The sequence below is a fragment of the Zalophus californianus genome, chromosome 3 (genome assembly GCF_009762305.2).
Source record: "Zalophus californianus isolate mZalCal1 chromosome 3, mZalCal1.pri.v2, whole genome shotgun sequence".
Lineage (NCBI taxonomy): Eukaryota > Metazoa > Chordata > Mammalia > Carnivora > Otariidae > Zalophus > Zalophus californianus.
The window spans coordinates 140,937,611-140,960,362 of record NC_045597.1 but is presented as its reverse complement, the minus strand read 5'-3'; the positions used below and the strand labels follow the sequence as shown (position 1 = coordinate 140,960,362).

The 22,752-nt window shown below is 42.3% G+C and overlaps 1 protein-coding gene across 10 annotated transcripts in view; it reads right to left on the bottom strand.

Moving 5' to 3' along the window:
• OSBPL6 (oxysterol binding protein like 6) overlaps positions 1-15,050 on the bottom strand; it is a 207,472-nt gene extending 192,422 nt beyond the window's left edge. For all 10 annotated transcript variants that reach the window (XM_027587966.2, XM_027587969.2, XM_027587972.2 and 7 more), the window contains exon 1: positions 14,981-15,050. The gene's annotated coding sequence lies outside the window, so the exon portion shown is untranslated. The remainder of the gene's footprint in view (positions 1-14,980) is intronic.
• Positions 15,051-22,752: the final 7,702 nt, after the last annotated feature.

The window sequence follows — 22,752 nt, the reverse complement described above, 5'->3', positions numbered from 1 at the left end:
AATTAAGTTTAGCTATAGAAACAGTAAAAGGCTCAGAGGTTGCTAGGGGATGATGTTGGCGGAAAGGAAGAAGAGGCGGAACACAGGATTTTTAGGGCAGTAAAACTATTCTGTGTGAGATGATAATGGTGAATACATGTCCACTATACATTTGTCCAAATCCACAGATTGTACAACACCAAGAGTGAACCTACTGTAAACTATGGACTTTGGGTGATGATGATGTGTCAAAGTTGATCATCCATTTTAACCAATGTGCCATTCTGGTACAGGGTGTGGATGGTGGAGGCTCGGCTTGTTTGGGGGAAGGGGATATATGGGAAATCTCTGTGCTTTCTGCTCAATTTTGCTGTGAACCCAAAATTGCTCTTAAAAATAAAGTCTATTTTTGGGGTCCCTGGGTGGCTCAGTCGCTTAAGCCTCTGCCTTCGGCTCAGGTCATGATCTCCGGGTCCTGGGATAGAACCCTATGTCGGGCTCCCTGCTCAGTAAGGAGTCTGCTTCTCTCTCTTTCTCCCTCTGCCCCTCCCCTGTGCTCATTCTCCCTCTCTCTCTAATAAATAAATAAAATCTTAAAAAAATAAAGTCAGGGCGCCTGGGTGGCTTAGTCGGTTAGGCGTCTGTCTGCCTTTGGTTCGGGTCATGCATGATCCCAGGGTCCTCGGATCAAGCCCCGCATCAGGCCCTGCTCAGCAGGGAGCCTGCTTCTCCCTCTCCCTCTCCCTCTGCCTGCCTCTCTGCCTACTTGTGCTCCCTCTCTATCTTTCTGTCAAATAAATAAATAAAATCTTCAAATAAATAAATAAAGTCTATTTTTAAAATTAAGTTTAGAAGAATAATGGATGACCCAAGAAGTCATCATGATTCATTGCTGAGAAAAAGAAAGCAATCTATAAAGAACTGAAAACATATATCCAAATGCTAAAATTTAGCTTCCAGAAACAGTACTAAAAGTGATTTTAAAACACATTTTTCTGTGTTTAAGATATTAAGCGCCTATCATGAACTAGGTCCTGAGAATACAGCAGTAACTAAGATAGACAGTGAAAGGAGACAAAAAACAAATAAACCCATAAGGAAGATGTTCTCGGATGGGGGTGCACGGGGGTGTGTTACTGAAAGAACAGCAACAAGGCCAGTGTGGCCAGTCATCAGAAGTTGGCTCTTGACAACTCTGCATCTAAAATACCTTGAAGGTACCGAACAATTATCACCTAAAATTGGTTAAGAGTCCAGGCTTTGGAGCCAGACAGGCCAGGTTCGAATCCACCTTGGTCACTTGCTACAGTTGGATTGTGAGTTGGTCACCTCCTCCCTGGACCATGGCTTCCTTATCCATAAAATGAAAGTGACAATATCAACTGCAAGAGCATCTGCAAGGCTTTAAACAAGAGCATAATCATCTCAATTGTTTCGGAGGATGCTTGTCAGACAAAAAAATGCTAAACAAATGGTAGCTAGTCTTGAAAGTACTCTTTAGAGAATTTTTAAAAAACCACACACAACTAGAAATTTTACCATATTTGAATCACATCAATATAAATAAATGATATCTTATCTGACCTGATGATTCTTTCAGTTATATGCCATGTCTCAGAAATTCTGTTATGTGCTATTTTGTCAAGAAAAGCCAATGAATACCCAACCAAATCTCTGGCCCAAGGAGGATGAGGAGGGGATGCTTTTCACAGTCTTTCTAAAGTCTCATTCTCCTTGACTCTTCTATTATATTTGTGATAGCCCATTTCTTTTCCCAGAAATTCTTTCCTCTCTTAACTCGGGGACATGATTCTTGGTCCTTCACCCATCCATCTCTCTGTTCCTCCTCCACCCCAGATTTCTCCTAGCCTCCCCACCCCCTAAAAATGTCGTCAGTCCCTAAGTTTTTATCCATGCCCCTCTTAGCCACAAAACCTCCTCAGATACTACACAGCCCCCACAGGCACTCGCGGTACTGAATCACACTCTCGCCGTGACACTTATCTCATTCCACTTGGTATTACACTAAATTATACCTTATCTCCCCTTTCGGATGGGCAGGTTCTTGGGAGCAGGGTTGACAGCTTAATCATCTTTCTTTCTTCTTTAAGACCTAACAAAATCTCTTGAACATAGTCATTGCTATCAGTAACCAAGTGGGTCAGCGTATAAAATACTTTTGACAGATTAGTAATATTAAAACAGAGCCTTACAAATACCATTGACAATTTTCTTCTCTCTCTCAAATTAGCTTTTGATTTGTAACAAGGCATAAAAGACATTATAACCGGGGCGCCTGGGTGGCTCAGTCGTTGAGCGTCTGCCTTCGGCTCAGGTCATGATCCCCGGGTCCTGGGATCGAGCCCCGCATCGAGCCCCGCATCGGGCTCCCTGCTCAGCGGGAGGCCTGCTTCTCCCTCTCCCACTCCCCCTGCCTGTGTTCCCTCTCTCGCTGTGTCTCTCTCTGTCAAATAAATAAATAAAATCTTTAAAAAAAAGACATTATAACCATATTTATATTTTACATAGTAAGTTTCTAACTAGTGAATAATATAGTTAATTTTTAATTAACACAGTAAAAATAATAACAGCTACCACTTACATTGCACTTACTATGTGCCCTGTTCTTAGAAATGTATATGCATTAATCACTCTATCTTCCTAACAATCCTCTGTGTTAGGCACCATTTTTATATTTGCCATTTTAGGAAACCAAAGCAAAGTAGAGCTAATTGACTTATTCAGAGTCATGCAGCTGGACAAAGCCAAGCAAGGATTCGAACCCGGCAGCCTTGGCCCCAGTCTATGTTTTTGACCCTCAGCCTTACCTAAATAGCCATTTTCTGTAAAAATCTAATTTTACATAAGCATTTTTTAACTCCTTCAGAATTTTTTGCAGAAGATTGTTACTCATAAGTAATATGTTTTTCTTTAATATAAACAAATATATCTGTATTAACCACATGAAAGTTCTGGCTAAAGTATGCATATATAACATCTTAATGCAAATATCACATTGTGTCAATTTTGCATTAAATATTACAATATTTTAAGTTACCTCATCTTAATTTCTGAATGCTAAAAGATGGTACCAGTCTAACATGGAATCTTCTTGACTATCCCAGGAAATTTATATTTCCATATAAATTCTTCTGTACTCTGAATCAATTTTCAATTCAAGAAAACTAAGAATTTTCATGAATATGTAATATAAATCATGCTAATGCTACTTAGCATTAGGTATCACAGAGAAGAACTACAAAAATGTTATAATCTTGTTGAAAATGACAATTTAATATATGGTGTTAGGTTTTTAAAGGCCATATTTAGCCTTAATTAATTTACCTCTAGAAAATAATCTCTATTACTACAGTCTACTTAATTCTCAGATGTTATTATACTTAAAGTTTTTAGGTTAATAACCCAAAAATAGTGATGGAGAATTCTACCATTAAAATGCAAAGCAAATTTTTAAGCAATAAAATTCTTAAAATGTGATAAGCCACTGCTTGTAGGTCTGATTTTTCAGCAATTAAATTTTTTGGGGGGAGGGGGGAGAGAATCCCAAGCAGGCTCCACGCTGAACATGGATCTCACGACCCTGAGATCATGACCTGAGCCGAAATCAAAAGTCAGACGCTTAACCGACTGAGCCACCCAGGCACCCCCCTCAACAGTTAATTTTTAAGGAAAAAAATGTTTCGGTCTTTGCCTTACCAAAAGTGAAAACATCCAAGAATGTTCAAAAGTAAAATCCTATTGACTTTAACCATAAAAGTAACCTGCCCAAACCAGATACTCTTTTTGGCCTTTTTAAAAATGTAAAACCTTAGGGGCGCCTGAGTGGCTCAGTTGTTAAGCATCTGCCTTCGGCTCAGGTCATGATCCCAGGGTCCTGGGATCGAGCCCCACGTCAGGCTCCCCGCTCAGCAGGAAGTCTGCTTCTCCCTCTCCCACTCCCCCTGCTTGTGTTCTCTCTCTTGCAGTCTCTCTCTCTCTGTCAAATAAATAAATAAAAATATTTTAAAAATAAAATAAAATAGGGGCGCCTGGGTGGCTCAGTCCTTGGGCATCTGCCTTCGGCTCAAGTCATGATCCCGGGGTCCTGGGATCGAGCCCCGCATCGGGCTCCCTGCTCGGCAGGAAGCCTGCTTCTCCCTCTCCCACTCCCCCTGCTTGTGTTCCCTCTCTCGCTGTCTCTGTCAAAAAATAAATAAAATCTTTAAAAAATAAATTAATTAAATTAAATTAAATTAAATTAAAATGTAAAACTTTAGATTCCAACAGGCTCATTCCCTGGGTCCTGGCACTTGCTGTTCCCACTGGCAGGAAAGGATCTGCACCCAGATATTTTCACAACTGCTCTTTCTCATCAGTGAGGTTCAGTTCAAATGTTTTTACCTAGCAAGGCCTTTTCCCTAGTCAGTTCACCCAAGAAAGCCCATTGTTATGGATTGAATTATAATCTCCCAAACAGATAGGCTGAATTCCTAACTCCCAATACCCCAGAATATGACCTTATTCATAAATAGGATTGTTGCGATGTAGTTAAGATAAGGTCATACTGGAGAAGGGTCAGCCCTTAATCCATCGTGACCAGTGTCCTTATACAAACAGGAGATACACAAACAGAGACATGGGAAGAAGGTTAGCAGAGAACTCAGTTATGCTACTGCAAGCCAAGGAATGACGGGCTGCCAGAAGGTAGAAGAGGCAAGGAGGGACCCACCTTGATTTTGAACTTCTAGCCACCAGCACTGAGACAATACATTTCTTTTGTTTTAAGCCACCCAGTTCCTGGCACTTTGTTATAGCAGTGCTGGGAAACATACACCCACCACCACTACCCACTCCTCTCGGCCCCATCCATCACTTTTATTGTCCTCACTGTTCTTAAAAGTATCTAAAACAGCAATTAACTATCTTTTACTTTTTATTTACTTTTATTAGAATGTCAATTTCATGAACACTTTTTGATTTTGTGGCCTTTTCTGACTTAGTAGGTGCTCAAGAAATATTTTGTCAAATAAATTAATGATCCTGAGAAAGATGGTAAGATTAAAGAATGTCAGAATGATCATTCACTTCTAATACTCTGAGCAAGTATAAACTGGCCTGAAAAGGAGCTTCTGCTTGGCTTGGGAGGACAAAATTCCCAAAGGGCAGCCAAAGGCAGACCCTTGGTGGAACAGGGAACAAGAAGGAGTCTCTGAGTTGTCGGGGATAGTGACTGCTGTGGGGTTTCAGGAATGATGAGGTAAGAGGGGGCGAGACTGAAGTGCTGGCAGAGAGAGACCTGGATGTGGAAAGGGCAGGGGCCAGCAGCTCTGTCCCAAAGGGCATCCACTGGCGGTTTCCCTCTTCTCTGGACTTTAGCCTGTCAGGGTAAGGATGAGTCTTTATGGTAACTACCATGTTCTTACATCAGATCAGAATGAGCCCCAAAGTTGCAAAGGAATGCTATTGGTTACAAGTATAACAACTACTTGTTATAGCTGCTTGGTTACAACTACTCAACATTCTTGATCAGTAACAGTGATCCCTAAGTAATTTTTTTAATTGAAATAATGGACATATAACATCCTATTCATTTCAGGTGTACATCATAGTGATCCGATAATTTTTATACATTATGAAATGATCCCCATTTATTAGTCTTGTTAACACCTGTCACCATACAAAGTTGTTACAATATTGGTCACTATATCCCCTATGCTGTACATTATATCCCCATGACTTAAATATTTTATAACTTAAAAGTTTGTACTCCTTAAATTTTAAAATTATCTTGGTTTGAATAGATAATATGTTCACACGTTTAAAAATTCAGAAGATAGGGGCACCTGGGTGGCTCAGATGGTTGAGCTTCTGCCTTTGGCTCAGGTCATGGCCCCGGGGTCCTGGGATCGAGCCCCGCATCGGGCTCCCTGGCAGGGAGGCTATTTCTCCCTCTGCTGCTCCCTCTGCTTGTGCTCTCTCGCTCTGTCAAATAAATAAATAAAATCTTCAAAAAAATAAAAATAAAAATTCAGAAGGTAGTAAGGGGTATACTAAATAAGTGTCCTAATTAAGTGTCTTTCCCATCCCCACCCCAACCACCCAGTTTTCCTCCCCAGAGTCAATCTCTGTTACCAGTTTCTTATGTCATCTTCCAGAGATAGTATTTGCAGTTGTACACATAAACATGTATTTATAAACTCATATTTAACACCCATGGCCATATCCCACTCTGCACCTTGATTTGTTCCCTTATTATACCTTAGAAATCATTTCATATCAGCAAATACAGAATGATCTTACTTTTTTAACTTTAGTAATTGGTAACAGTTTGTTACTTATAGCTACCTAGTTTTGTTTCTGCTCCTAATTATTTAACCGATCCCATGCTTCTAGATACTTAGCTTTCCCTGAGTCTTTTGCCACTACAGATAATGCTGCAATGGACATACATCTCTGCACAAATTAATTTTGTGATGTACAAATAGATCGATTAAAAAGTTTCTTAGATTTCCAGGGGTGAGAAGGTAGGTGAATTTTTAATTTTGCTATCCACAGATGCTGTACCATTTTGTACCCATACCAGTAATGCATGAACCTGTCAGTTATCCCCAGAGCCTTGCCACCATAAGATGGCATAAACATCAAAATCTTTTCCAACTTAATAGTATGGAAAGCGCTACTTAAATAGTTTAAAATTACATTTCTCTTATCATGAGTTGAGCATAATTTCATATTTCTAAGTGCCATTTGTAATTCCTTTTCTGTGAACTGTTTGTTCATTCCCTTGCCCCCTTTCCTATTAGATTAACAGTCATTTTTCTTAAGTGATCTATAGGAGCTCTTTGGATATTAAGGAGTTAAACCTTGTTTGTGACATGGTATAGTTTCTTTCTCATGTGGTAATGTTTATCTTCTCTGGTACAGATAATATTTTTCCTTAAGTGGCGTTTAATTTATCACTCTTTTATCTTACTCATTCTATGTTCTTCAAAATATTTAAAAGCTTTTATTTTTTTTTTAAGTGTAGAGGCAGATAGCCTCCCTCACATCTGACCTCCATCAGATGGGACTGAAATGAGACTGGAAGACAAACTGGCATAGAATAGCTCTCTAATTCCTGCCTTCCTGGACCTTCCTCTCCCATTACCCCGAGTTCTTGCAGATTCTGCGCGCTCCTCCTTTACTTTCTTCATGGAGTTTCACGTGAACCCTACATTTGCTTGGCCTACCTTGGAGATCACACTCTTTTTATAGTTCTTACTTCGATTTGAAGTTTACTGAGATCAGAGGAGATCAAAAAGAATTTCATTAATGTCTTTTCATAATCAACATGCCATTCAAACTGTGCTACTTTTTCTATTCTAGGAAAATTATACAACAAAAACTGCTCAGATTGTTGCCTGATGGGGTGCGAATATGCAAAAGATTGTCTAGCTGTGACAGATAAACAGAAAGCAAAAATGTTATCTTAATTTAAAATAAAAATCAGACTTTATCTCCAGAAATGACATGAAACAATTTTTTAATTTTAATGTTCTTTTAGATACTTTATTCTTTAAACTTTAGTAATTGATCATAGTGTGCTACTTATAGCAACACTGCATTATGTATTAAAAAAAATTAAAAACTTCTTCAAATTAGGATAAAACTTAGGCACTGATAGGAGATGTGAAATAAAGCTATTGCTAAAAATTGAGGCCAGGTTTATTTTAGGTTTGACTTTTGAAAAAAAGATTCTAAAAATATACTGCTGTTGTTCTCCCTTCTACTTCCATGCTCTTTTCAAAAGGTGGATAGGTCTTCCCAAGAGCTATGGTGAGAATTGCCTCGATTTGATGCAAGATAAAAAAGTAGAAGTTAATGTTCTATTCCTGACTCAATTCCCTCTACACTTTGATTTTCTCTTATATTAGCATATGGAAAGAGAATGCCAAAGGAAAAGAGATAGAAAAGTATCTAGCCCAGGATAATATAATTTTTCTCTATCCTTCCCTGCCCATGGAGTTAAAAGACAAAGTTGTGGGGATAAAAAAGGAAACAGCAAAAAATTTTAAATAATGATATTTGTAGTGTCATTCCTTTCATCATACCCTCAGAACAAAGTCTTTTCTCTAAAAACCCAAGAAAATTATACACACACACACACACACACACACGTATGATTTCACTTTCTACACCAGCCACTCAAGAAGAGAATGATACAAAAGAAGGTTAAAATTCCACTGCAGAGATTGATATTAGTTCATTCTCTCATTCACTTACTCAAAATTTAGGGCAGAGCATTATTTCCTGCTACCCCCCAACAGAAGTAAGTTATTTGGCACATTATCTTCTAGCTATATTTGTACATGGGGCTTGCACCTCACTAGGCAAGTCTCTAGGCCTCAGGTCACCCAGCTGGAAAATGGGAGAGTTTGGAATAGAGGATTTTTTTAAGATTTTTTAATTTGTTTGCGAGACAAAGAATGAGAGACAGAGAGGATGAGAGGGAGGAGGGTCAGAGGGAGAAGAAGAGTCCCCGCTGAGCAGGGAGCCCGATGTGGGACTCGATCCCAGGACTCCAGGATCATGACCTGAGCCGAAGGCAGTTGCTTAACCAACTGAGCCACCCAGGCGCCCTGGAATAGATGATTTTTTAAACTTCCTTCAGCTCTAACATCTTACTAATCTAATATAAAGGTCATCCAAGCACCAGCCATCAAGCAAAGATGAGTATTTCTAGCGCCTGAGTATTTTCTCCATATATTTTATATATGTGAATTGATAAACAGATTTTCTGGAGCAGAGAAAAACATAATCCATCATCTCTAAAGGAGAAGATAATTTTTAGTGTATTAATCATGAATTCTTTGTACTCAGCGTCAACCCTGGAGAAACGGATTCAAATGACAATCTGCCAATATCTTATTTAAATGTTATTTACCTACTTAAACTTACTTTTACTTAAACTTGTTTACATATTTACTTATTCAAACTTATTTGAAGTTTAAGAGTTAAGTTACATACTTAACACTCTCTCTAACCCAGTTATCCCTTACACAGTGCTGGATAATAAGCTACCTGCTTTGGCCTCCTTTCTAGCTCTGCTGTTTGACAGCTCACTATAGATTTTGAGACACTGGTCTTGCTGGATGGAATATCCTCACACACGGTAGGTTTACTTTCAAGTAAACTGCCAAACCAGTAGCAGAAAGAGTCACTGGACTTTTCTGCTTCCTATAATTAAGGTAATCCTTATAATTTAAAGACATTCAACTTTTACATTATGATTTACTTTAATATAAAAACTACACCAAGGGCACCTGGCTGGCTTGGTCAGAAGAGCATGTGACTCTTGGTCTCAGGGTTGTGAGCTCGAGCACCACATTGGGGGTAGAGATTACTAAAAAAGATAAACTTTCAAAAAAAAAAACTGATTTAAAAAACTATACTACTACACAAACTAAGTGAACACAAAGAGAAGGGTTCATGTAACCCACCAGGAACCTCAACTTGAGACCATCATGATTCAATATAGTCAATTCCCTGTAATACAGCTGGATCTTTTAATAACCATTAATCTTTGTCTATTTTCTATTTTTCCCTTTAAAAATCAATTCAGTGCTAAGACACATTCCATTCTCACCAATCTGACTTCACCCACCCAGCTCTCCCTTCCCTGACCTCTGTCTTTCTCCTATTTGACAACACTGAAATGTCTTCATGACAAAAGAACTTACCATGAGTTTAAAGCCGTCTGCTTTAAAAAGTCAATAAAACAGAAGTACATTTAAAGTAACTGTTCTTTGCAGGGACCACATTTTTTTTCCCCATAGCACTCTCAATTCAAGGAGGTCTAAACATAAATCTGGGAAAAGTTTAAGGAACAAAAGAAAAAATAGATACTTCATGCAAATTCCAAAACCAAAGCCAGATCCACCCCACACACACGCATACATATTCAATAGTAATTTGTTTTCAGTAGATTCTATCATGGGTAGACCCTGAGGGCAGACAGGTTTATGACCCAGCACTTAATATGGTGTGTGGTACATAGTAGGTGCTCAATAAAGATGGGCTGAATGAAGAAGGCAGGCACTTGATGGCCCATGTCAAATTCACACAAGACCCACAGACTCTGGTCACCTCTCTGTGAAAATGATCAGCCTGGGGTTTGGTAATTGAACGTATAGATGCAGAACTGCCTCCAACTTCACGGAAACTCAGAACCACGCCAGAAGAGCAGACTACCAATTTCACTAAGTGAGATGAATATCATGTCAGTTATCCCTAAAATTAATTTTAGCTCATTGTTTTGACCAAAGCTACTGAGTCCAGTCTGGACTTCAAATCAGTAAATATTTATATCTATTTAGGGGCTGTAGGGAATGTGTAGCTGAAGCAAGAAATACGACTAATCATCCCTGAATAATAGAGGCTTATGGAGAGAGTCCTTTACTTTCTTAGGAGCTTTTTGATAACTTCTGACTCTAATGGTAAACAACAAACTTTTTCCTTCGGGAGGTCTGTCTTTCTCTTTTTCTTTTTTTTCTTTAAAATATTGCCACATTTCCATTCAACTGCTGTTGGAACTACCAGCAAGATGTCAAGATGTTCTCCAAATCACTATGCCAAGGAAAAGCAACTGAGGATTAGATTGCCTTGGAGAAAACTATACAGCCACTAATCATTATATCAGCTGGTGTGAAATCAGTGAGAAAAGAACATTAGAAAGGATGAGAAGTCAAGAAATATAAGTAAAATCAGAAAAGGAATTTTAAAATAGGATGAGCAAATGCTGAATACCTATCATAATATTTACAAATTAGAATGCCAGCTAAAGTGGTATTCAATCAAAATGACACTATATATTATTCCAGAACAGCCCTGGAAATAAAAAGCCCTACCTGTCCCCACAGGAGAACATAAGCAACTCTTTATTATAATGAAGAGAACTTCAAGGGTTGAAATCCTTTATCTTTTTCAAGGGAGTATACGTCAGAGAATATAAATGCATGTGCCATTACTTTGCAACATTAGACGGGACACAGTATGAAAGCAAACATCAGCCCTCAAGGCTCCAGTCCCTCAATTACATCTTGTTCCCTGAACCCATGGGAAATGGCTATTAGTATCTTCATTTTAGATGTGCCATAACTGAGGATTAGAGTGGTCTGTTTCCCCAAATTACACACAACTAGTAAACTGTCAAGAAAAATTGGATTCCAATTCCTCTGACTGTGATGCCAACACACTCTCAATTTCCTGAACCTGCTTCCTGTCGATCCAAAACAGCTTCTTCACACCGTGGCCCACTGATCATTTACCTCCTTTACACAAGTAAATTAAAAATTACACAAATGCATTTTATGTACTCTTCCCTCTCAGATACTCTTCCACGCGCACCAGATACATCTTTAGAAAATCAGTTTTCACTGTGAGAGTCCTAACTGCCCACCAGCTCCAAGTTCTTATCTTCAGACATCAGCTTGAATATCTATTACCCCAAACTTGACATGTCTAAATCACACTAAAAGCTCCTACCACAACTTCTCTATTTCTTTTCATTAAAGTGAAACATCTTTGACTCCTTCCTTCTTTTCCTACTTAGGATCTTAAGCCTTGGATTCTTCTCCCAGCGTCTTTTAAAATCCATTCTTTCTTTTTAGTTCTCTCCAGATGGAGAACTCTCATCTCAATCAGTAACCTCCAAACCAGGGATCCTGCCTTGAATCTCTCCCCCTTCCCACCCCCCATCTATCAGTTCTCTAGACTTTTTAATAAACTCTTTGAGTGGTTCATTGTTGGAAAATTTCCCATGGCTTCTTCCACTTCTGTTCACTTCCTCTGTCCAAGATGGCTGAGGTTCCTCTTCTCAGCAAGGCCACTTCCTGCTCATCTTTCCCATAAGCCTCCGCCATGAACTCTACACAATACATGCCCACACAAAGGCACTGCTTCCTCATTCCTCAACTGACATCTGGTGGGCCTTTTGGTACAGGAGCCTTGTCTGCCTTATGATAACTCTATATTGTGCTTATTTTCTTTTTCTTAGAATTTTAAATTATTACTGATACATGCAGGAGACCCTCTTTCTTTCTTTCTTCCTTTCTTTCTTTTTTTAAATATGATGATCACCTATGAACTTACTCTAGCTACTAAGTTATTACCAATAACTTATATCCACCTATGTGTTCCTCCCCATGCCATCCCCCTGGTCCTCTCAGAAGACAATTGCTGTCCTAGGATTTAAGTTAATTCCCTTGCTTTAAAAAAAAAAAATGTATTTCAACACACACACCTATATAAATGCTTGTTTGTATTTGACGATTTGTGTTTGCTTATTTCCCTGGCTTGTGTAAATCAGTACAACAATTTTGGGAAATAATTTGCCAATATCTAGTAAACTGAATACTCACACATCTTACAAATCAACAGTTCTGTACCTTGGTATTTCCCCAAGAGAAACACTTGCACATGTGCCCCAGGAAGCATGAATGACCAGAGGAGGACTCTGCAAACTTTTTTCAAGTGGGGAAAAAAAAAAAGCCATTGGCAGAACTGGGAAACATATTGCTACACATACATAATGGAATCATGCACAGCAATGAAAGTCAGTGAACTACAGCTATATACAACATGGATCAATCACGGTGACATAATGTTGAGAAGAAAAAAATTCCCAGAAGTCAGTGGGTAGCATGAGACCTTTTTCGTAAGATTAAAAACGAACTTTAAAAAAGTATTATAATCATTACTTAACCTTTGCAGTTAAAAAAAAAAAAACTCTTGAGAATTCATGACTTACCCCCCAAACTAGACTACAAACTCTTGAAGGCAGAGACATCTTTTTATTATTTGTAGTTCCTACAGTACCTAGACCAGTGTCTTGAACAGATGGATGCTCATAAGTAATTATTCATTGAATGATCACTGAATGCTACCTAAGCAAGGCATTTTAATGAAATTTAAATTTCCTCCCTAATCCAAGAGTTTCATGAATAAAGTCACATAAAACTTTTACCTACTTATACATTAACCTAATTCTATTTCTGCAGTGCTACTACAGATCTCCAACCACAAATATTTCATCCTAGAAGGACTTTATCCTTCTTCCCAGAGTAAAGTTAACATAAGTTTAAAGCAATCTAGAGACGAGAAAACTTAGGAGATCCTGTAGAAGTTCAGCAGAATCTCATCACACTATATACCAAGAGACATCTGATAAACCACCGTAATTTGAAACTGAGATATCCCAAAAGGAAACCATCCACTGAATGTATAATTAAGTTATCAACAACAAAACTGAAAACATGAGCAAAAACAGGATTTTTAGGTTTTCTAAAAGCAAAGATTTTAATTTAAATATTTTGTTTCTACACTGAGAAAAAAATTATTTTTAGGGGAAACAAAAGAAATCCAGGGGCAAAAGAATAATAATAATAGTCCACCAATCAGGACCTTCCTTATAACTCAATGAGGACTATGCATATTCTCTATAGGTGATTATAGCGGAGTTACACTGCAGCTTCCCTTCGACCTTGGGAACTCTGCTCACTCTGAGTTACTGGGAGGTCTTCTGTTTCATTTATTATTAGTCTTTGTATCTGCAATGCTGTAGCATTGGATAGGAATATCAACATTGTGAGCTTGCAGTACCTAAAACTGTAGAAATGCTTCCAAAAAACAAATGGGGGTGGAGGAGGGAGGAAAAAACACAACCAGGAGGAAAACAAAGTTAATGATATGAAGACGGGATATTTTTGAATTTTACTTTTGACGAAAGACTACATTTATGATTCAGCTCTGTAATATACAACTATCCGCTAGCATGCAATTTTTTTTTTTTAAGAAAAGATGTCATGGAAAAATTTTATTATTTAGGAAAAAGAATCACAAGTGAACATAACATACAATTTGCTAAAACTAGTTCAATTATTTTAAAAGGAAATTCGTATGGAGAAAAAAAAAACCTATAGGACTTTGCGTCTGGGAGAAAGAAATAATCTGGTAACCCAGTGGGTTCACTTAGTTTCGAGTCATTTGCCTCATGTCCATTATGTAATGCTTTCCCCAGCTTTGGGTCTCTATGTTTAAGCTATCGTTCAGGTATATCACAGAATTGCCACAGAATCAGTATCTGGTCATAACTTTCAAAAACAGCTCCAAAGGTGTCATGCAGATGTGCCCACAACAGTAGAGGCTTAAAAAAAAAAAAAAAAAAAAATCTGCTGGTGTCATTACTTCTTCCCGGCTTCCTCCCCAGGTCTCCCTTCCCCTCCTTCCCCAGCATCCCCGGCGACACGATCTGCGGGCAGCTCCCGGCTCGATGCAGGGGAAGCACGTCTTGACTGCAATGCAAACGCTGTCCCGGTCTGAACCAGGGAAAGCTGACTCGGCCCTGGCTGGAGGTGTAGACCAAGGCTGCAGGGGAGCCAGCAGCGGGTGGACAGGGGTGCCCCGCGAGGGCAGTCCGCAGTGCACGCGCACAAATAAAACCCAATGCCACAACTTCCCCAGCCGCTCCTGTCGGCTCCCGGGATTCGCTGGGAGGTGCGGCGTAGGCGTTAGCTGGAGCTGGCGCGGGCGCCGGCGCTCTCACCGCGCGGGTTCGGTTCTCCGCTGACAATTACATCAGTCCTCTCGGCCCCAGCTTCAATCCCCGGCAGCCAGGCGGAGCGGGGGCGCCGGGCAGCGCGGAGGAATGTGGGCGCGGGAGCCAGGCAGCCGGAATTCCCCGACAACAAGGGGGAAGGGAGGGTGGCGAGCGGGGGGACCTTGACCCAGACGCCCCCTCCCACCCTGGCCATGGGGCCGGACTGGCATCGCCGCCCCAGCCGCCCGGGCTAACCGGCCAGCGGAACCCCCATGGGGCGGCGACGCCTCCAGGGCCCAAAGCCCGGCTGCCCACCCGCGCGTCCCTCCGAGTCCTCGGCCCTCCGGACGCGCACAATGCCCCGGGGCCGCGGTGCGGGCACCGCGGTGCCAGGTCGCGGGGTCCCCTCTGCGCTAGGACACCTACCTGGAAGGCGAGCAGCGGCGCCGCCAATTTTGCGGCGGCAGCGGCGGGAGGCGGCCCTGGCAGGCGGGCGGGCAGACGGGCGCGCGGGCTGGCCGGGGAGCGGAGGCGCGGGCGCTGCCTGCGCGGAGCCGCGGACTCCAGCACCGACAGCGGCGGCGGCGGCGGCGGCGGCGGCGGCGGCGGTGGCGCTGCGCCTCCAGTGGTCCACCGCGCCGCAGCCCCTCCTCTCCCACGGGCGGGGCGCGCTGGCGGGGCGGTGCTCCCGCCTCCCCGCCCCCGGCTCCCGCGAGCGGCCCAGGCCGGAGTGGCACCGCGGGTGGCGAACGCTCTCGCTGGGCGCCCGCCCCGCCGGCACCCTTCACCGCGCCGCCGGGAGAGCCTCGGGCCGGGTTCGCGGAGCCTCCGACGCGCGGGGCTCCACCGCCTGGGCTCACCCCCCGCCCGGCCCCCGTGGGAAGCCCTGGTGTCCAGAGATAATCGCCGTGGAGACCCTGCCCGGGCGTCCCCGGGCCTAAGAGCCACAGCAGCGCCCCCGCCCGCCCGGGGCCCACGGAGGTGGGCCGGCAGCAGGTCTCCAGGGCTGGCCCCGCAGGGCCCGGGCTCTGGGAGCCTGGAGCGCAGCCGCTCCGAGCGCTGTGCGAGAGCGGGTGAGAAGGAAGCAGCAGCCCGGCGGCCTCCCCGGAGGTGCTGCCCAGCCCCTGTCCTGGGCCGACGTTCAGGCTGGTCAGTAAACACACAGGACTGTGTGTGCCTGCCCGCCCCCCGCCCCCACTCTCCCACCGCCGGGTCCCTGACACTCCGGAGCCAAAACTTCCCAGGCTCAGAGAAACGGTTGGGTTCGGTGAAAAAAAAAAAGGATCCGTTGGTTAAAGCTCCCCCGCACCACAATCCTTCCCACACCCTTAAACTCTTCCACCTTTAGACGGTTCCCAGCCTATACCCTAGGGTAGATTAATCTGAAGGCAAATTTGCTCCAAGGACGGGGGTTAATTTAAATATTTGCACAGACGTTTCTTCTGTAAATGGATGACTGAGGAAATGTCAAAAGTATTTCAAGACATTTCTATCATCACCATCTTCAGGGGGGAAAAATCCAGACAACACTGATTGAGCCTAACATGAATTACTACAAAAACAGCGCTGGAGTACTCTATGGGCTGTCCAGGCGTTCAGATTGGATGGGGCGGGGGGCGGGGGGGAAAGTGTTTGCCTTCAAAAACTGCAGGCATTGCTACCCACTGAGGCAACTCGGTGATGGTGTTTCACTGTTCTCATACTGTCCTGTTGTAAAATAACAGGACACCTTAACTCCTTCACTGTGAAGACAGTCCCCTCAAGGGAAGGATTGGAGTGCTGACCCTCCCTTAAGCAACATCGCCTTCTCTCTCCTTCTGAGTTCCGCTGACAGGAACTACTGAGACCACTCTAGCTAAAAAGAGGAGAAAAGTCAAACCCCATATACAAGAAAATACAGAAGAGTGAAAGGAGATAAGAGAGAACACACACAGAGTCCTTCATCTAAAGGAGTACTTCTCAAAGTTTTCCACTTCTAGGGAGATAGAACCATAAACTATTGGGGCTGGGGGGGGGGGGCGCGGAGAGAAGCTACCACCACTTAAACCCGTTTTATCTTAAGAATCCCTGCACACTTTTCACTCTATTCCATAGTATCTCTGTGTTTTACTATTTTAAAAATAGGTTTAAATATCAGGAAAAAGTGTTCTACCTGTCTCATTGATGAATAATCAAATACGGTGTAATGGCACTACTCCCATTGAAACGGGCAGATTCCAGAGGGCCGCCATTGTGTATCAAAGTGGCTTCTTCACTCTGCATCAGTATTTTGGGAAAACTCAGACTGGCGTAGATCTATGAATAAGAATAACAGGCTTTTCACTGCGTTTTGAGCTATGGCCAGGTTATGGCCCATAAGTTGCCAGAGAGCAATGTTTTTATTAAGTGTATATTCTTGTTAAGAGTTTAGGTCACAAGTCATATGTTGGCTAAAAGGATCTCTGCTCCCTGATTCATTCCTTTTATTTGTCTCAAAGAAATACTTGTTCATGGACTTTTTCAGTGAAGGAAGTTAATGATATTCTTAAAATACTATTACTCATAAATGAATGGAGCTTCACATGAATCATAGGCTCCACCATCGATTCACTTCATACAACTCTCACACTTCATTTTTCTTTTTTTTTAAGATTTTATTTATTTACTTGAGAGAGAGAGAACACGAGCGAGGGGAGAGGCAGAGGGAGAGGGAGAAGCAGACTCCCCGCTGAGCAAGGAGCCAATGTGGGGCTTTTTCCCAGACCCTGGGATCATGACCTGAGCCGAAGGCAGACACTTAACCTACTGAGCCACCCAAGTGCCCTCACCCTTCATTTTCATTATAATTTTTCTATGAGCACTATTTTAGCTGGGGTTTCTTAGAAAGAATGACGTGCTAATGCTTCGCTGAAAGATGCAATCTCTGGGCATCAAGAGCAAGGAAAAGAGGTCATTCGACAGGGAAGAATGGGAAGCAAATAAATGGTGATATATTCCCAACCTGGTCTATGCTTCACAAACCTGAAAAGACACAGTTGCTTGGCCATGTAAAGTATTTATGGACAGGCTCTACAGAAAACTGTGCACAGGAACAATCCATCAACATGAGGACCAAAGAAGAAACTTACCTGCAATCTCCCTCCCATCTCCTATTTCCCACTGGTCAAAATTTCTCCCACTGATGGTTCACTACCCCAGCTTCCAGGTTGAATCATCTGACTCCTTTGGCAGCTACCTAAGAAGCAAATCCATGCTCTTCAACCATGCTCTGGGATTTGTGCTGAATTGTTCTACAGACAACTTGGTTATGCTGGAAGCTGTGTTTCCCAGTATCCTCTTTTCTACTTTCCAGGTCTGTATGCAACCAGATGGATAAAACTGAAGTTGCTGGAGACTTGGCAGGCAAAAGCGAAGCAGCAGCAATTACCCTCTGAAAGTTGTCATTGGTTAGACGTGGCAAGAGCCAAATGTCCACATGCAAGAGGGTTCTTGTTTGTTCTCAGTCATCCGTACTCTGTGTTCTCCTCTGCCCAATAACTATGACCACAGTTGGGTTAACAGACTCTTTACAGACACTTACAGAGGTGGCAGCTGCAAAGGCCACAACCTTCCGTGGACTTCTACACCAGCCCTCCTCATGGTCCCACTGCAGCGGCTGGATGTGCCCAGCTTCCAGATTTCCCTGAAGGCTTGGACTGCCTCGTCTGTTTGAGGGCTGGTCTCTGATCTTGGCAACCACTTTCCAGACTCTTACTTCCCCAGCTCCTTCCACAAATGTGGAGGTCTAATTCCCATAGGAAATTCCTTATTCAACGTTCTTATGGAGCTTCTGCCTTCCTGATTGAACCCAGTCTGCCAGAGGCTTAAGCTTGTGGCTGATCTGCCCCAGGGGGCTTGCACTGGGTCAGTCACCTTGTAGGCAGTTGAGGCAGGGCGAGTAGCTCAGAAACCTGGAGAAATGTGAGGCTGAGAGAATCTGAAGAGGTACTCTAGCAGTATCCCATATAAGCAGTAAAAATATTCATAGTTTTGCTTTGTATTTGTTCATTGACAGTATTTAGCTTTGAAATACTTTTATTATTAGTGAAGTAACCCTGGTGAATCACTGTCACAAAATGGAATGAACAATGGCTTTTTTTTAACCTTTCTTGAGATATCAAGTAATGCTCCGTTCATTTGTGAGTAATAGTATTTTAAGAATATCATTAACTTCCTTCACTGAAAAAGTCCATGAACAAGTATTTCTTTGAGACAAATAAAAGGAGTGAATCAGGGAGCAGAGATCCTTTTAGCCAACATACGACTTGTGACCTAAATCTTAGCAAGAATATACACTTAATGAAAACATTGCTCTCTGGCAACTTCTGAGCTATAACCTGGCCATAGCTCAAAACGCAGCGAAAAGCCTGTTATTCATATTCGGATATCTACGCCAGTCTGTTTTCGAAATACTGATGCAGACAGTGGAGAAGCCACATTTTTCCTTGAGTGGAAAAGAATAAACCAAATCTCAGCTGGAAAATTCTGACCAGTATCTTCCCCCAGCTATGGAAGCATCCTACCTGAGTTTCCCACTTTTGTTATAAATGTGAACATAAAGATGGGCCTTCCCTTTGTAACTTACTCTCTGTGAAGTTGACTTTTTTAAACAAATTTACCAATTTACAAGACCAAAGGAACACAGTGAGAAAATCAAAAGGCAAACTCTTTGAAGCAAGGAGTTCTTGCAGGAAGGGTGAAGTGTTAGCTTTTAGGGTGAGGGGCCTTCATGTACTCTTAACCTTCAGCCTATTTGTCACACTCGGCACTGCCTTTGAACATGTGCATACATGTTTCCCCCCAATTTCTCAATGCTCCTTAAAAATCACAGATGCTGTTGAAACTTTTCTTACCAAGAATATTGCCATCAAGAACTTTTGGCAAGATCAGGGGCACCTGGGTGGCTCAGTCATTAAGCGTCTGCCTTCAGCTCAGGTCATGATCCCAGGGTCCTGGGATGGAGTCCCATGTCGGGCTCCCTGCTCTGCAGGAAGCCTGCTTCTCCCTCTCCCACTCCCCCTGCTTGTGTTCCCTCCCTTGCTGTGCCTGTCAAATAAATAAATAAAATCTAAAAAAAAAAAAAAAAAAAAAAAACTTTTGGCAAGATCAGAAGCCAAACTTCCAGGTCCCTAACTCCATTTGGTCCTATAACCTTCATTCCCACATTGTCACCATCTGCCCAGATGAGTTGCTGATCCAGCCCAGAGAATACTGTTACATCCACTTCAGAATGAACCTTTCATTCAGAGGGCTTATCAGAGTGCCTGAAAGGATAGAAAGAATTGGAATTTTGTTGAGTTTATTGGTTGCAGGCATTTTTGGGTTTTCGATGACTCTTTTACACATTTAATCCAATAAATATTTGTTAAGTATCTGTTATGTGTTAGGCATTATTCTGGGTGCTTGAGATATGAGTGAGCAAAATAGAGCCTACTCTCATAGAACTTACATTCCAGCAGAGAGAGACAGACAAGAAGCAATAGACCTAACAGATAAGTAGATTACACAGCATATTAGAAAGCCTTATGTAGGGGCACCTGGGTGGCTCAGTTGGTTAAGTGTCCAACTCTTGATTTCGGCTCAGGTCACAATCTCAGGGTTGTGAGATCAAGCCCCACATGGAGCCCCTCGAGGAGCCCCACCTAGAGCCCACCTCGAGCCTACCTCAAGCTCCACGTGGAGCCCTGGGGCTCCGAGCTCTGCAGGGAGTCTGCTTGAGATTCTTTCTCTCTCCTTCTCCCTCTGCCCCTCCCCCCACTTGTGCTCGCTCTCTTGCGCTCTCTGTCTCAAAATAAATAAAATCTTAAACAACAACAACAAAAAGAAAGCCTTAAGTAATACAAAAAATTGTAGAAGTTGAGCACATTAAGAGGGATGGAGGTGGACTGCCATGTTGCAATATTAAATGAAGTGGTCAATCTGGGCCTCATTGAGAAGGTGGCACTTGAGCAAAGACTTGAAGGAGGTGAGGAAGTTAGTCAGGTAGATGTCTGGGAATAGGAAGTTTCCACTCCTATCAGAGTGACCAGCCACTGCATAGCCTATGGAGTGGGCATTCTTGGTGTGTTCCAAGAAGGGCAAGGAGGCCAGAGTGCCTTGAACAGAATGAGGGCAGAAGAGAGTATGCAAAGAGAGAGGTAATGGGAGCCAAATCATGTAGAACCTGTAGGCCATAGTGAGGACTTTGAATTTCATTCTGAGTGAGGTGGACATTGATCACAGGTCCATACAGTGGAGTAAAATGATTTGACGTATGTTATAAAAGATGTCTGGCTGCTGTGTCATGAATAGGCTGTTAGAGGGGCAAGGGTGGAAGCAAGGAGGAGGCTGTGCCATCACTCTGGTGAGTGCTAACAGTGGCTCAAGGCCAAGTGGTGGAGTGGAAGGGTAAGAAGTGGTCAAATTCAACATGGGTCTTCAAGGTAGAGCCAGCTGGATTTTCTGATGGATTGGATTGTCCTTGCTGATAAGTGTTTGCATGAGTTATGATTGAGGCTTATTTTTCTTATACTATTCACTTGGTGAGGTTGTGAGGAGGAAACCTAGGGCCCTGCTGCCTCTAGATACTGGGGAACAGTGATCACTGGCAAAGATCCTAATGCCTGAGAGTGTCCATTACAAGTGCTAATACCGCTATTTGCCCAGCAACACAACAGCGCTCCATGATTTGGGTTTTTATAAAACACACACAGACACACTCAAACACAAGATTCATCCACATGGAAAAGTAGAATGTTTGGACATACTCACAACAAACCCCGTGGGGGCACAAAAATTCAAAATGAACTTTCCCCCCAAAATCGTAGAATGACATTGGCAAAATGGAACCCACTTTGTACTTCTTATCCCCCTGCTTCATATCCCAGGGCTTACTTAGAAAAACAAGACTTTAATGTAAGCAAACTCAGAGCCAGAACATACTTACTTAGCCCTCAGGCCTTTGGGGATGACTAGAGCCTTAAAATACCCTTGCTCTTTCATGAGTCCTTACACAGGCCTACTTGCTTTCCAGAGGAGCTAAGGGAGCTGAAAGTTCTCTAAGGATAGTTAGCATAGTGATGGATGCTGCTAACCTAAAGCACTTGATAGCTTTCTTCCGATTCCTTAAGAGGGTTATTTCTGTATGTTTACCTCTAAGCCTTTCACTACTACAAAGAATGGGGCATGTACCAAAGGTGTGGAGAGATGATTTAGTTGGTTCTCAAACATGCATTCAAAGACATTGATTCATAGAGTGAGAATATAACTCTTTCCCTTCCTTTCCTTTCCTTTCCTTTTTTTTTTTTTTTTTTGGAGGTGGGGGTTGACCTCAAGAAGCAAGGCTTAATTTGGTGCTTATATGTTTTGAATAGCTCTGTTTAACATTTGCAAATCTCTCATTTTAACAACAAGCAAGCAGATCCCAGCCTAGGAGCCTTTGATCCTAGTAGGATGGTTTCAGAATTTAATAACATTTTATTTGTTGGTCTTCACTGTATTTATTTTTAGAGTTGTTTTCTCTTGGTAGCTTGTGATACAGTTGTGATATAAAGTTTTTTTAAAAAAGATTTTATTTATTTATTTGACAGAGAGAGCGAAAGAGCACAAGCAGGGGGAGTGGCAGAGAGAGGGAGAGGGAGAAGCAGGCTCCCCACTGAGCAGGGAGCCCCGATGTGGGGGCTGGATCCAAGGACCCTGGGATCATGACCTGAGCCGTAGGCAGACACTTAACCGACTGGGCCACCCAGGTGCCCCTAAAGTTTGTTTTTAAAATGCATTCATTTGGAAATATTTTTTAAAGGAAGTCCATTCAGAAACATACTAGACAAACAATACCAAAGATAGTAAATAGATACAGCCCCAAAAATGATTAGAGCAGTAAGAAAACTGAAAATTGAGAAAAACTGATAAACTGGAAAGAGCAAAGTCAGAAAGGCTGAACTTCTAAACCCAGTCTCAATCTTTTCTTGCTGTTTGACTTTGAACACATTTCTGAACCTCTGTCTAAGCCCCAGATTCTTCCTTTCTAAAAGAGTTGAAAAAAAATTTCCAAACCCTACTAAGGTTGTGGTGAGGGCTGTTAGAGTAACATATAAAGTATGTCCTGTACAGAAGGTTCTGGACAAATATTTGGTTATCTCTGCCTTCCAAAAGCCCATCCTGCCTTAGAGATGAAACACAAATGTCATGACCTTCATAAA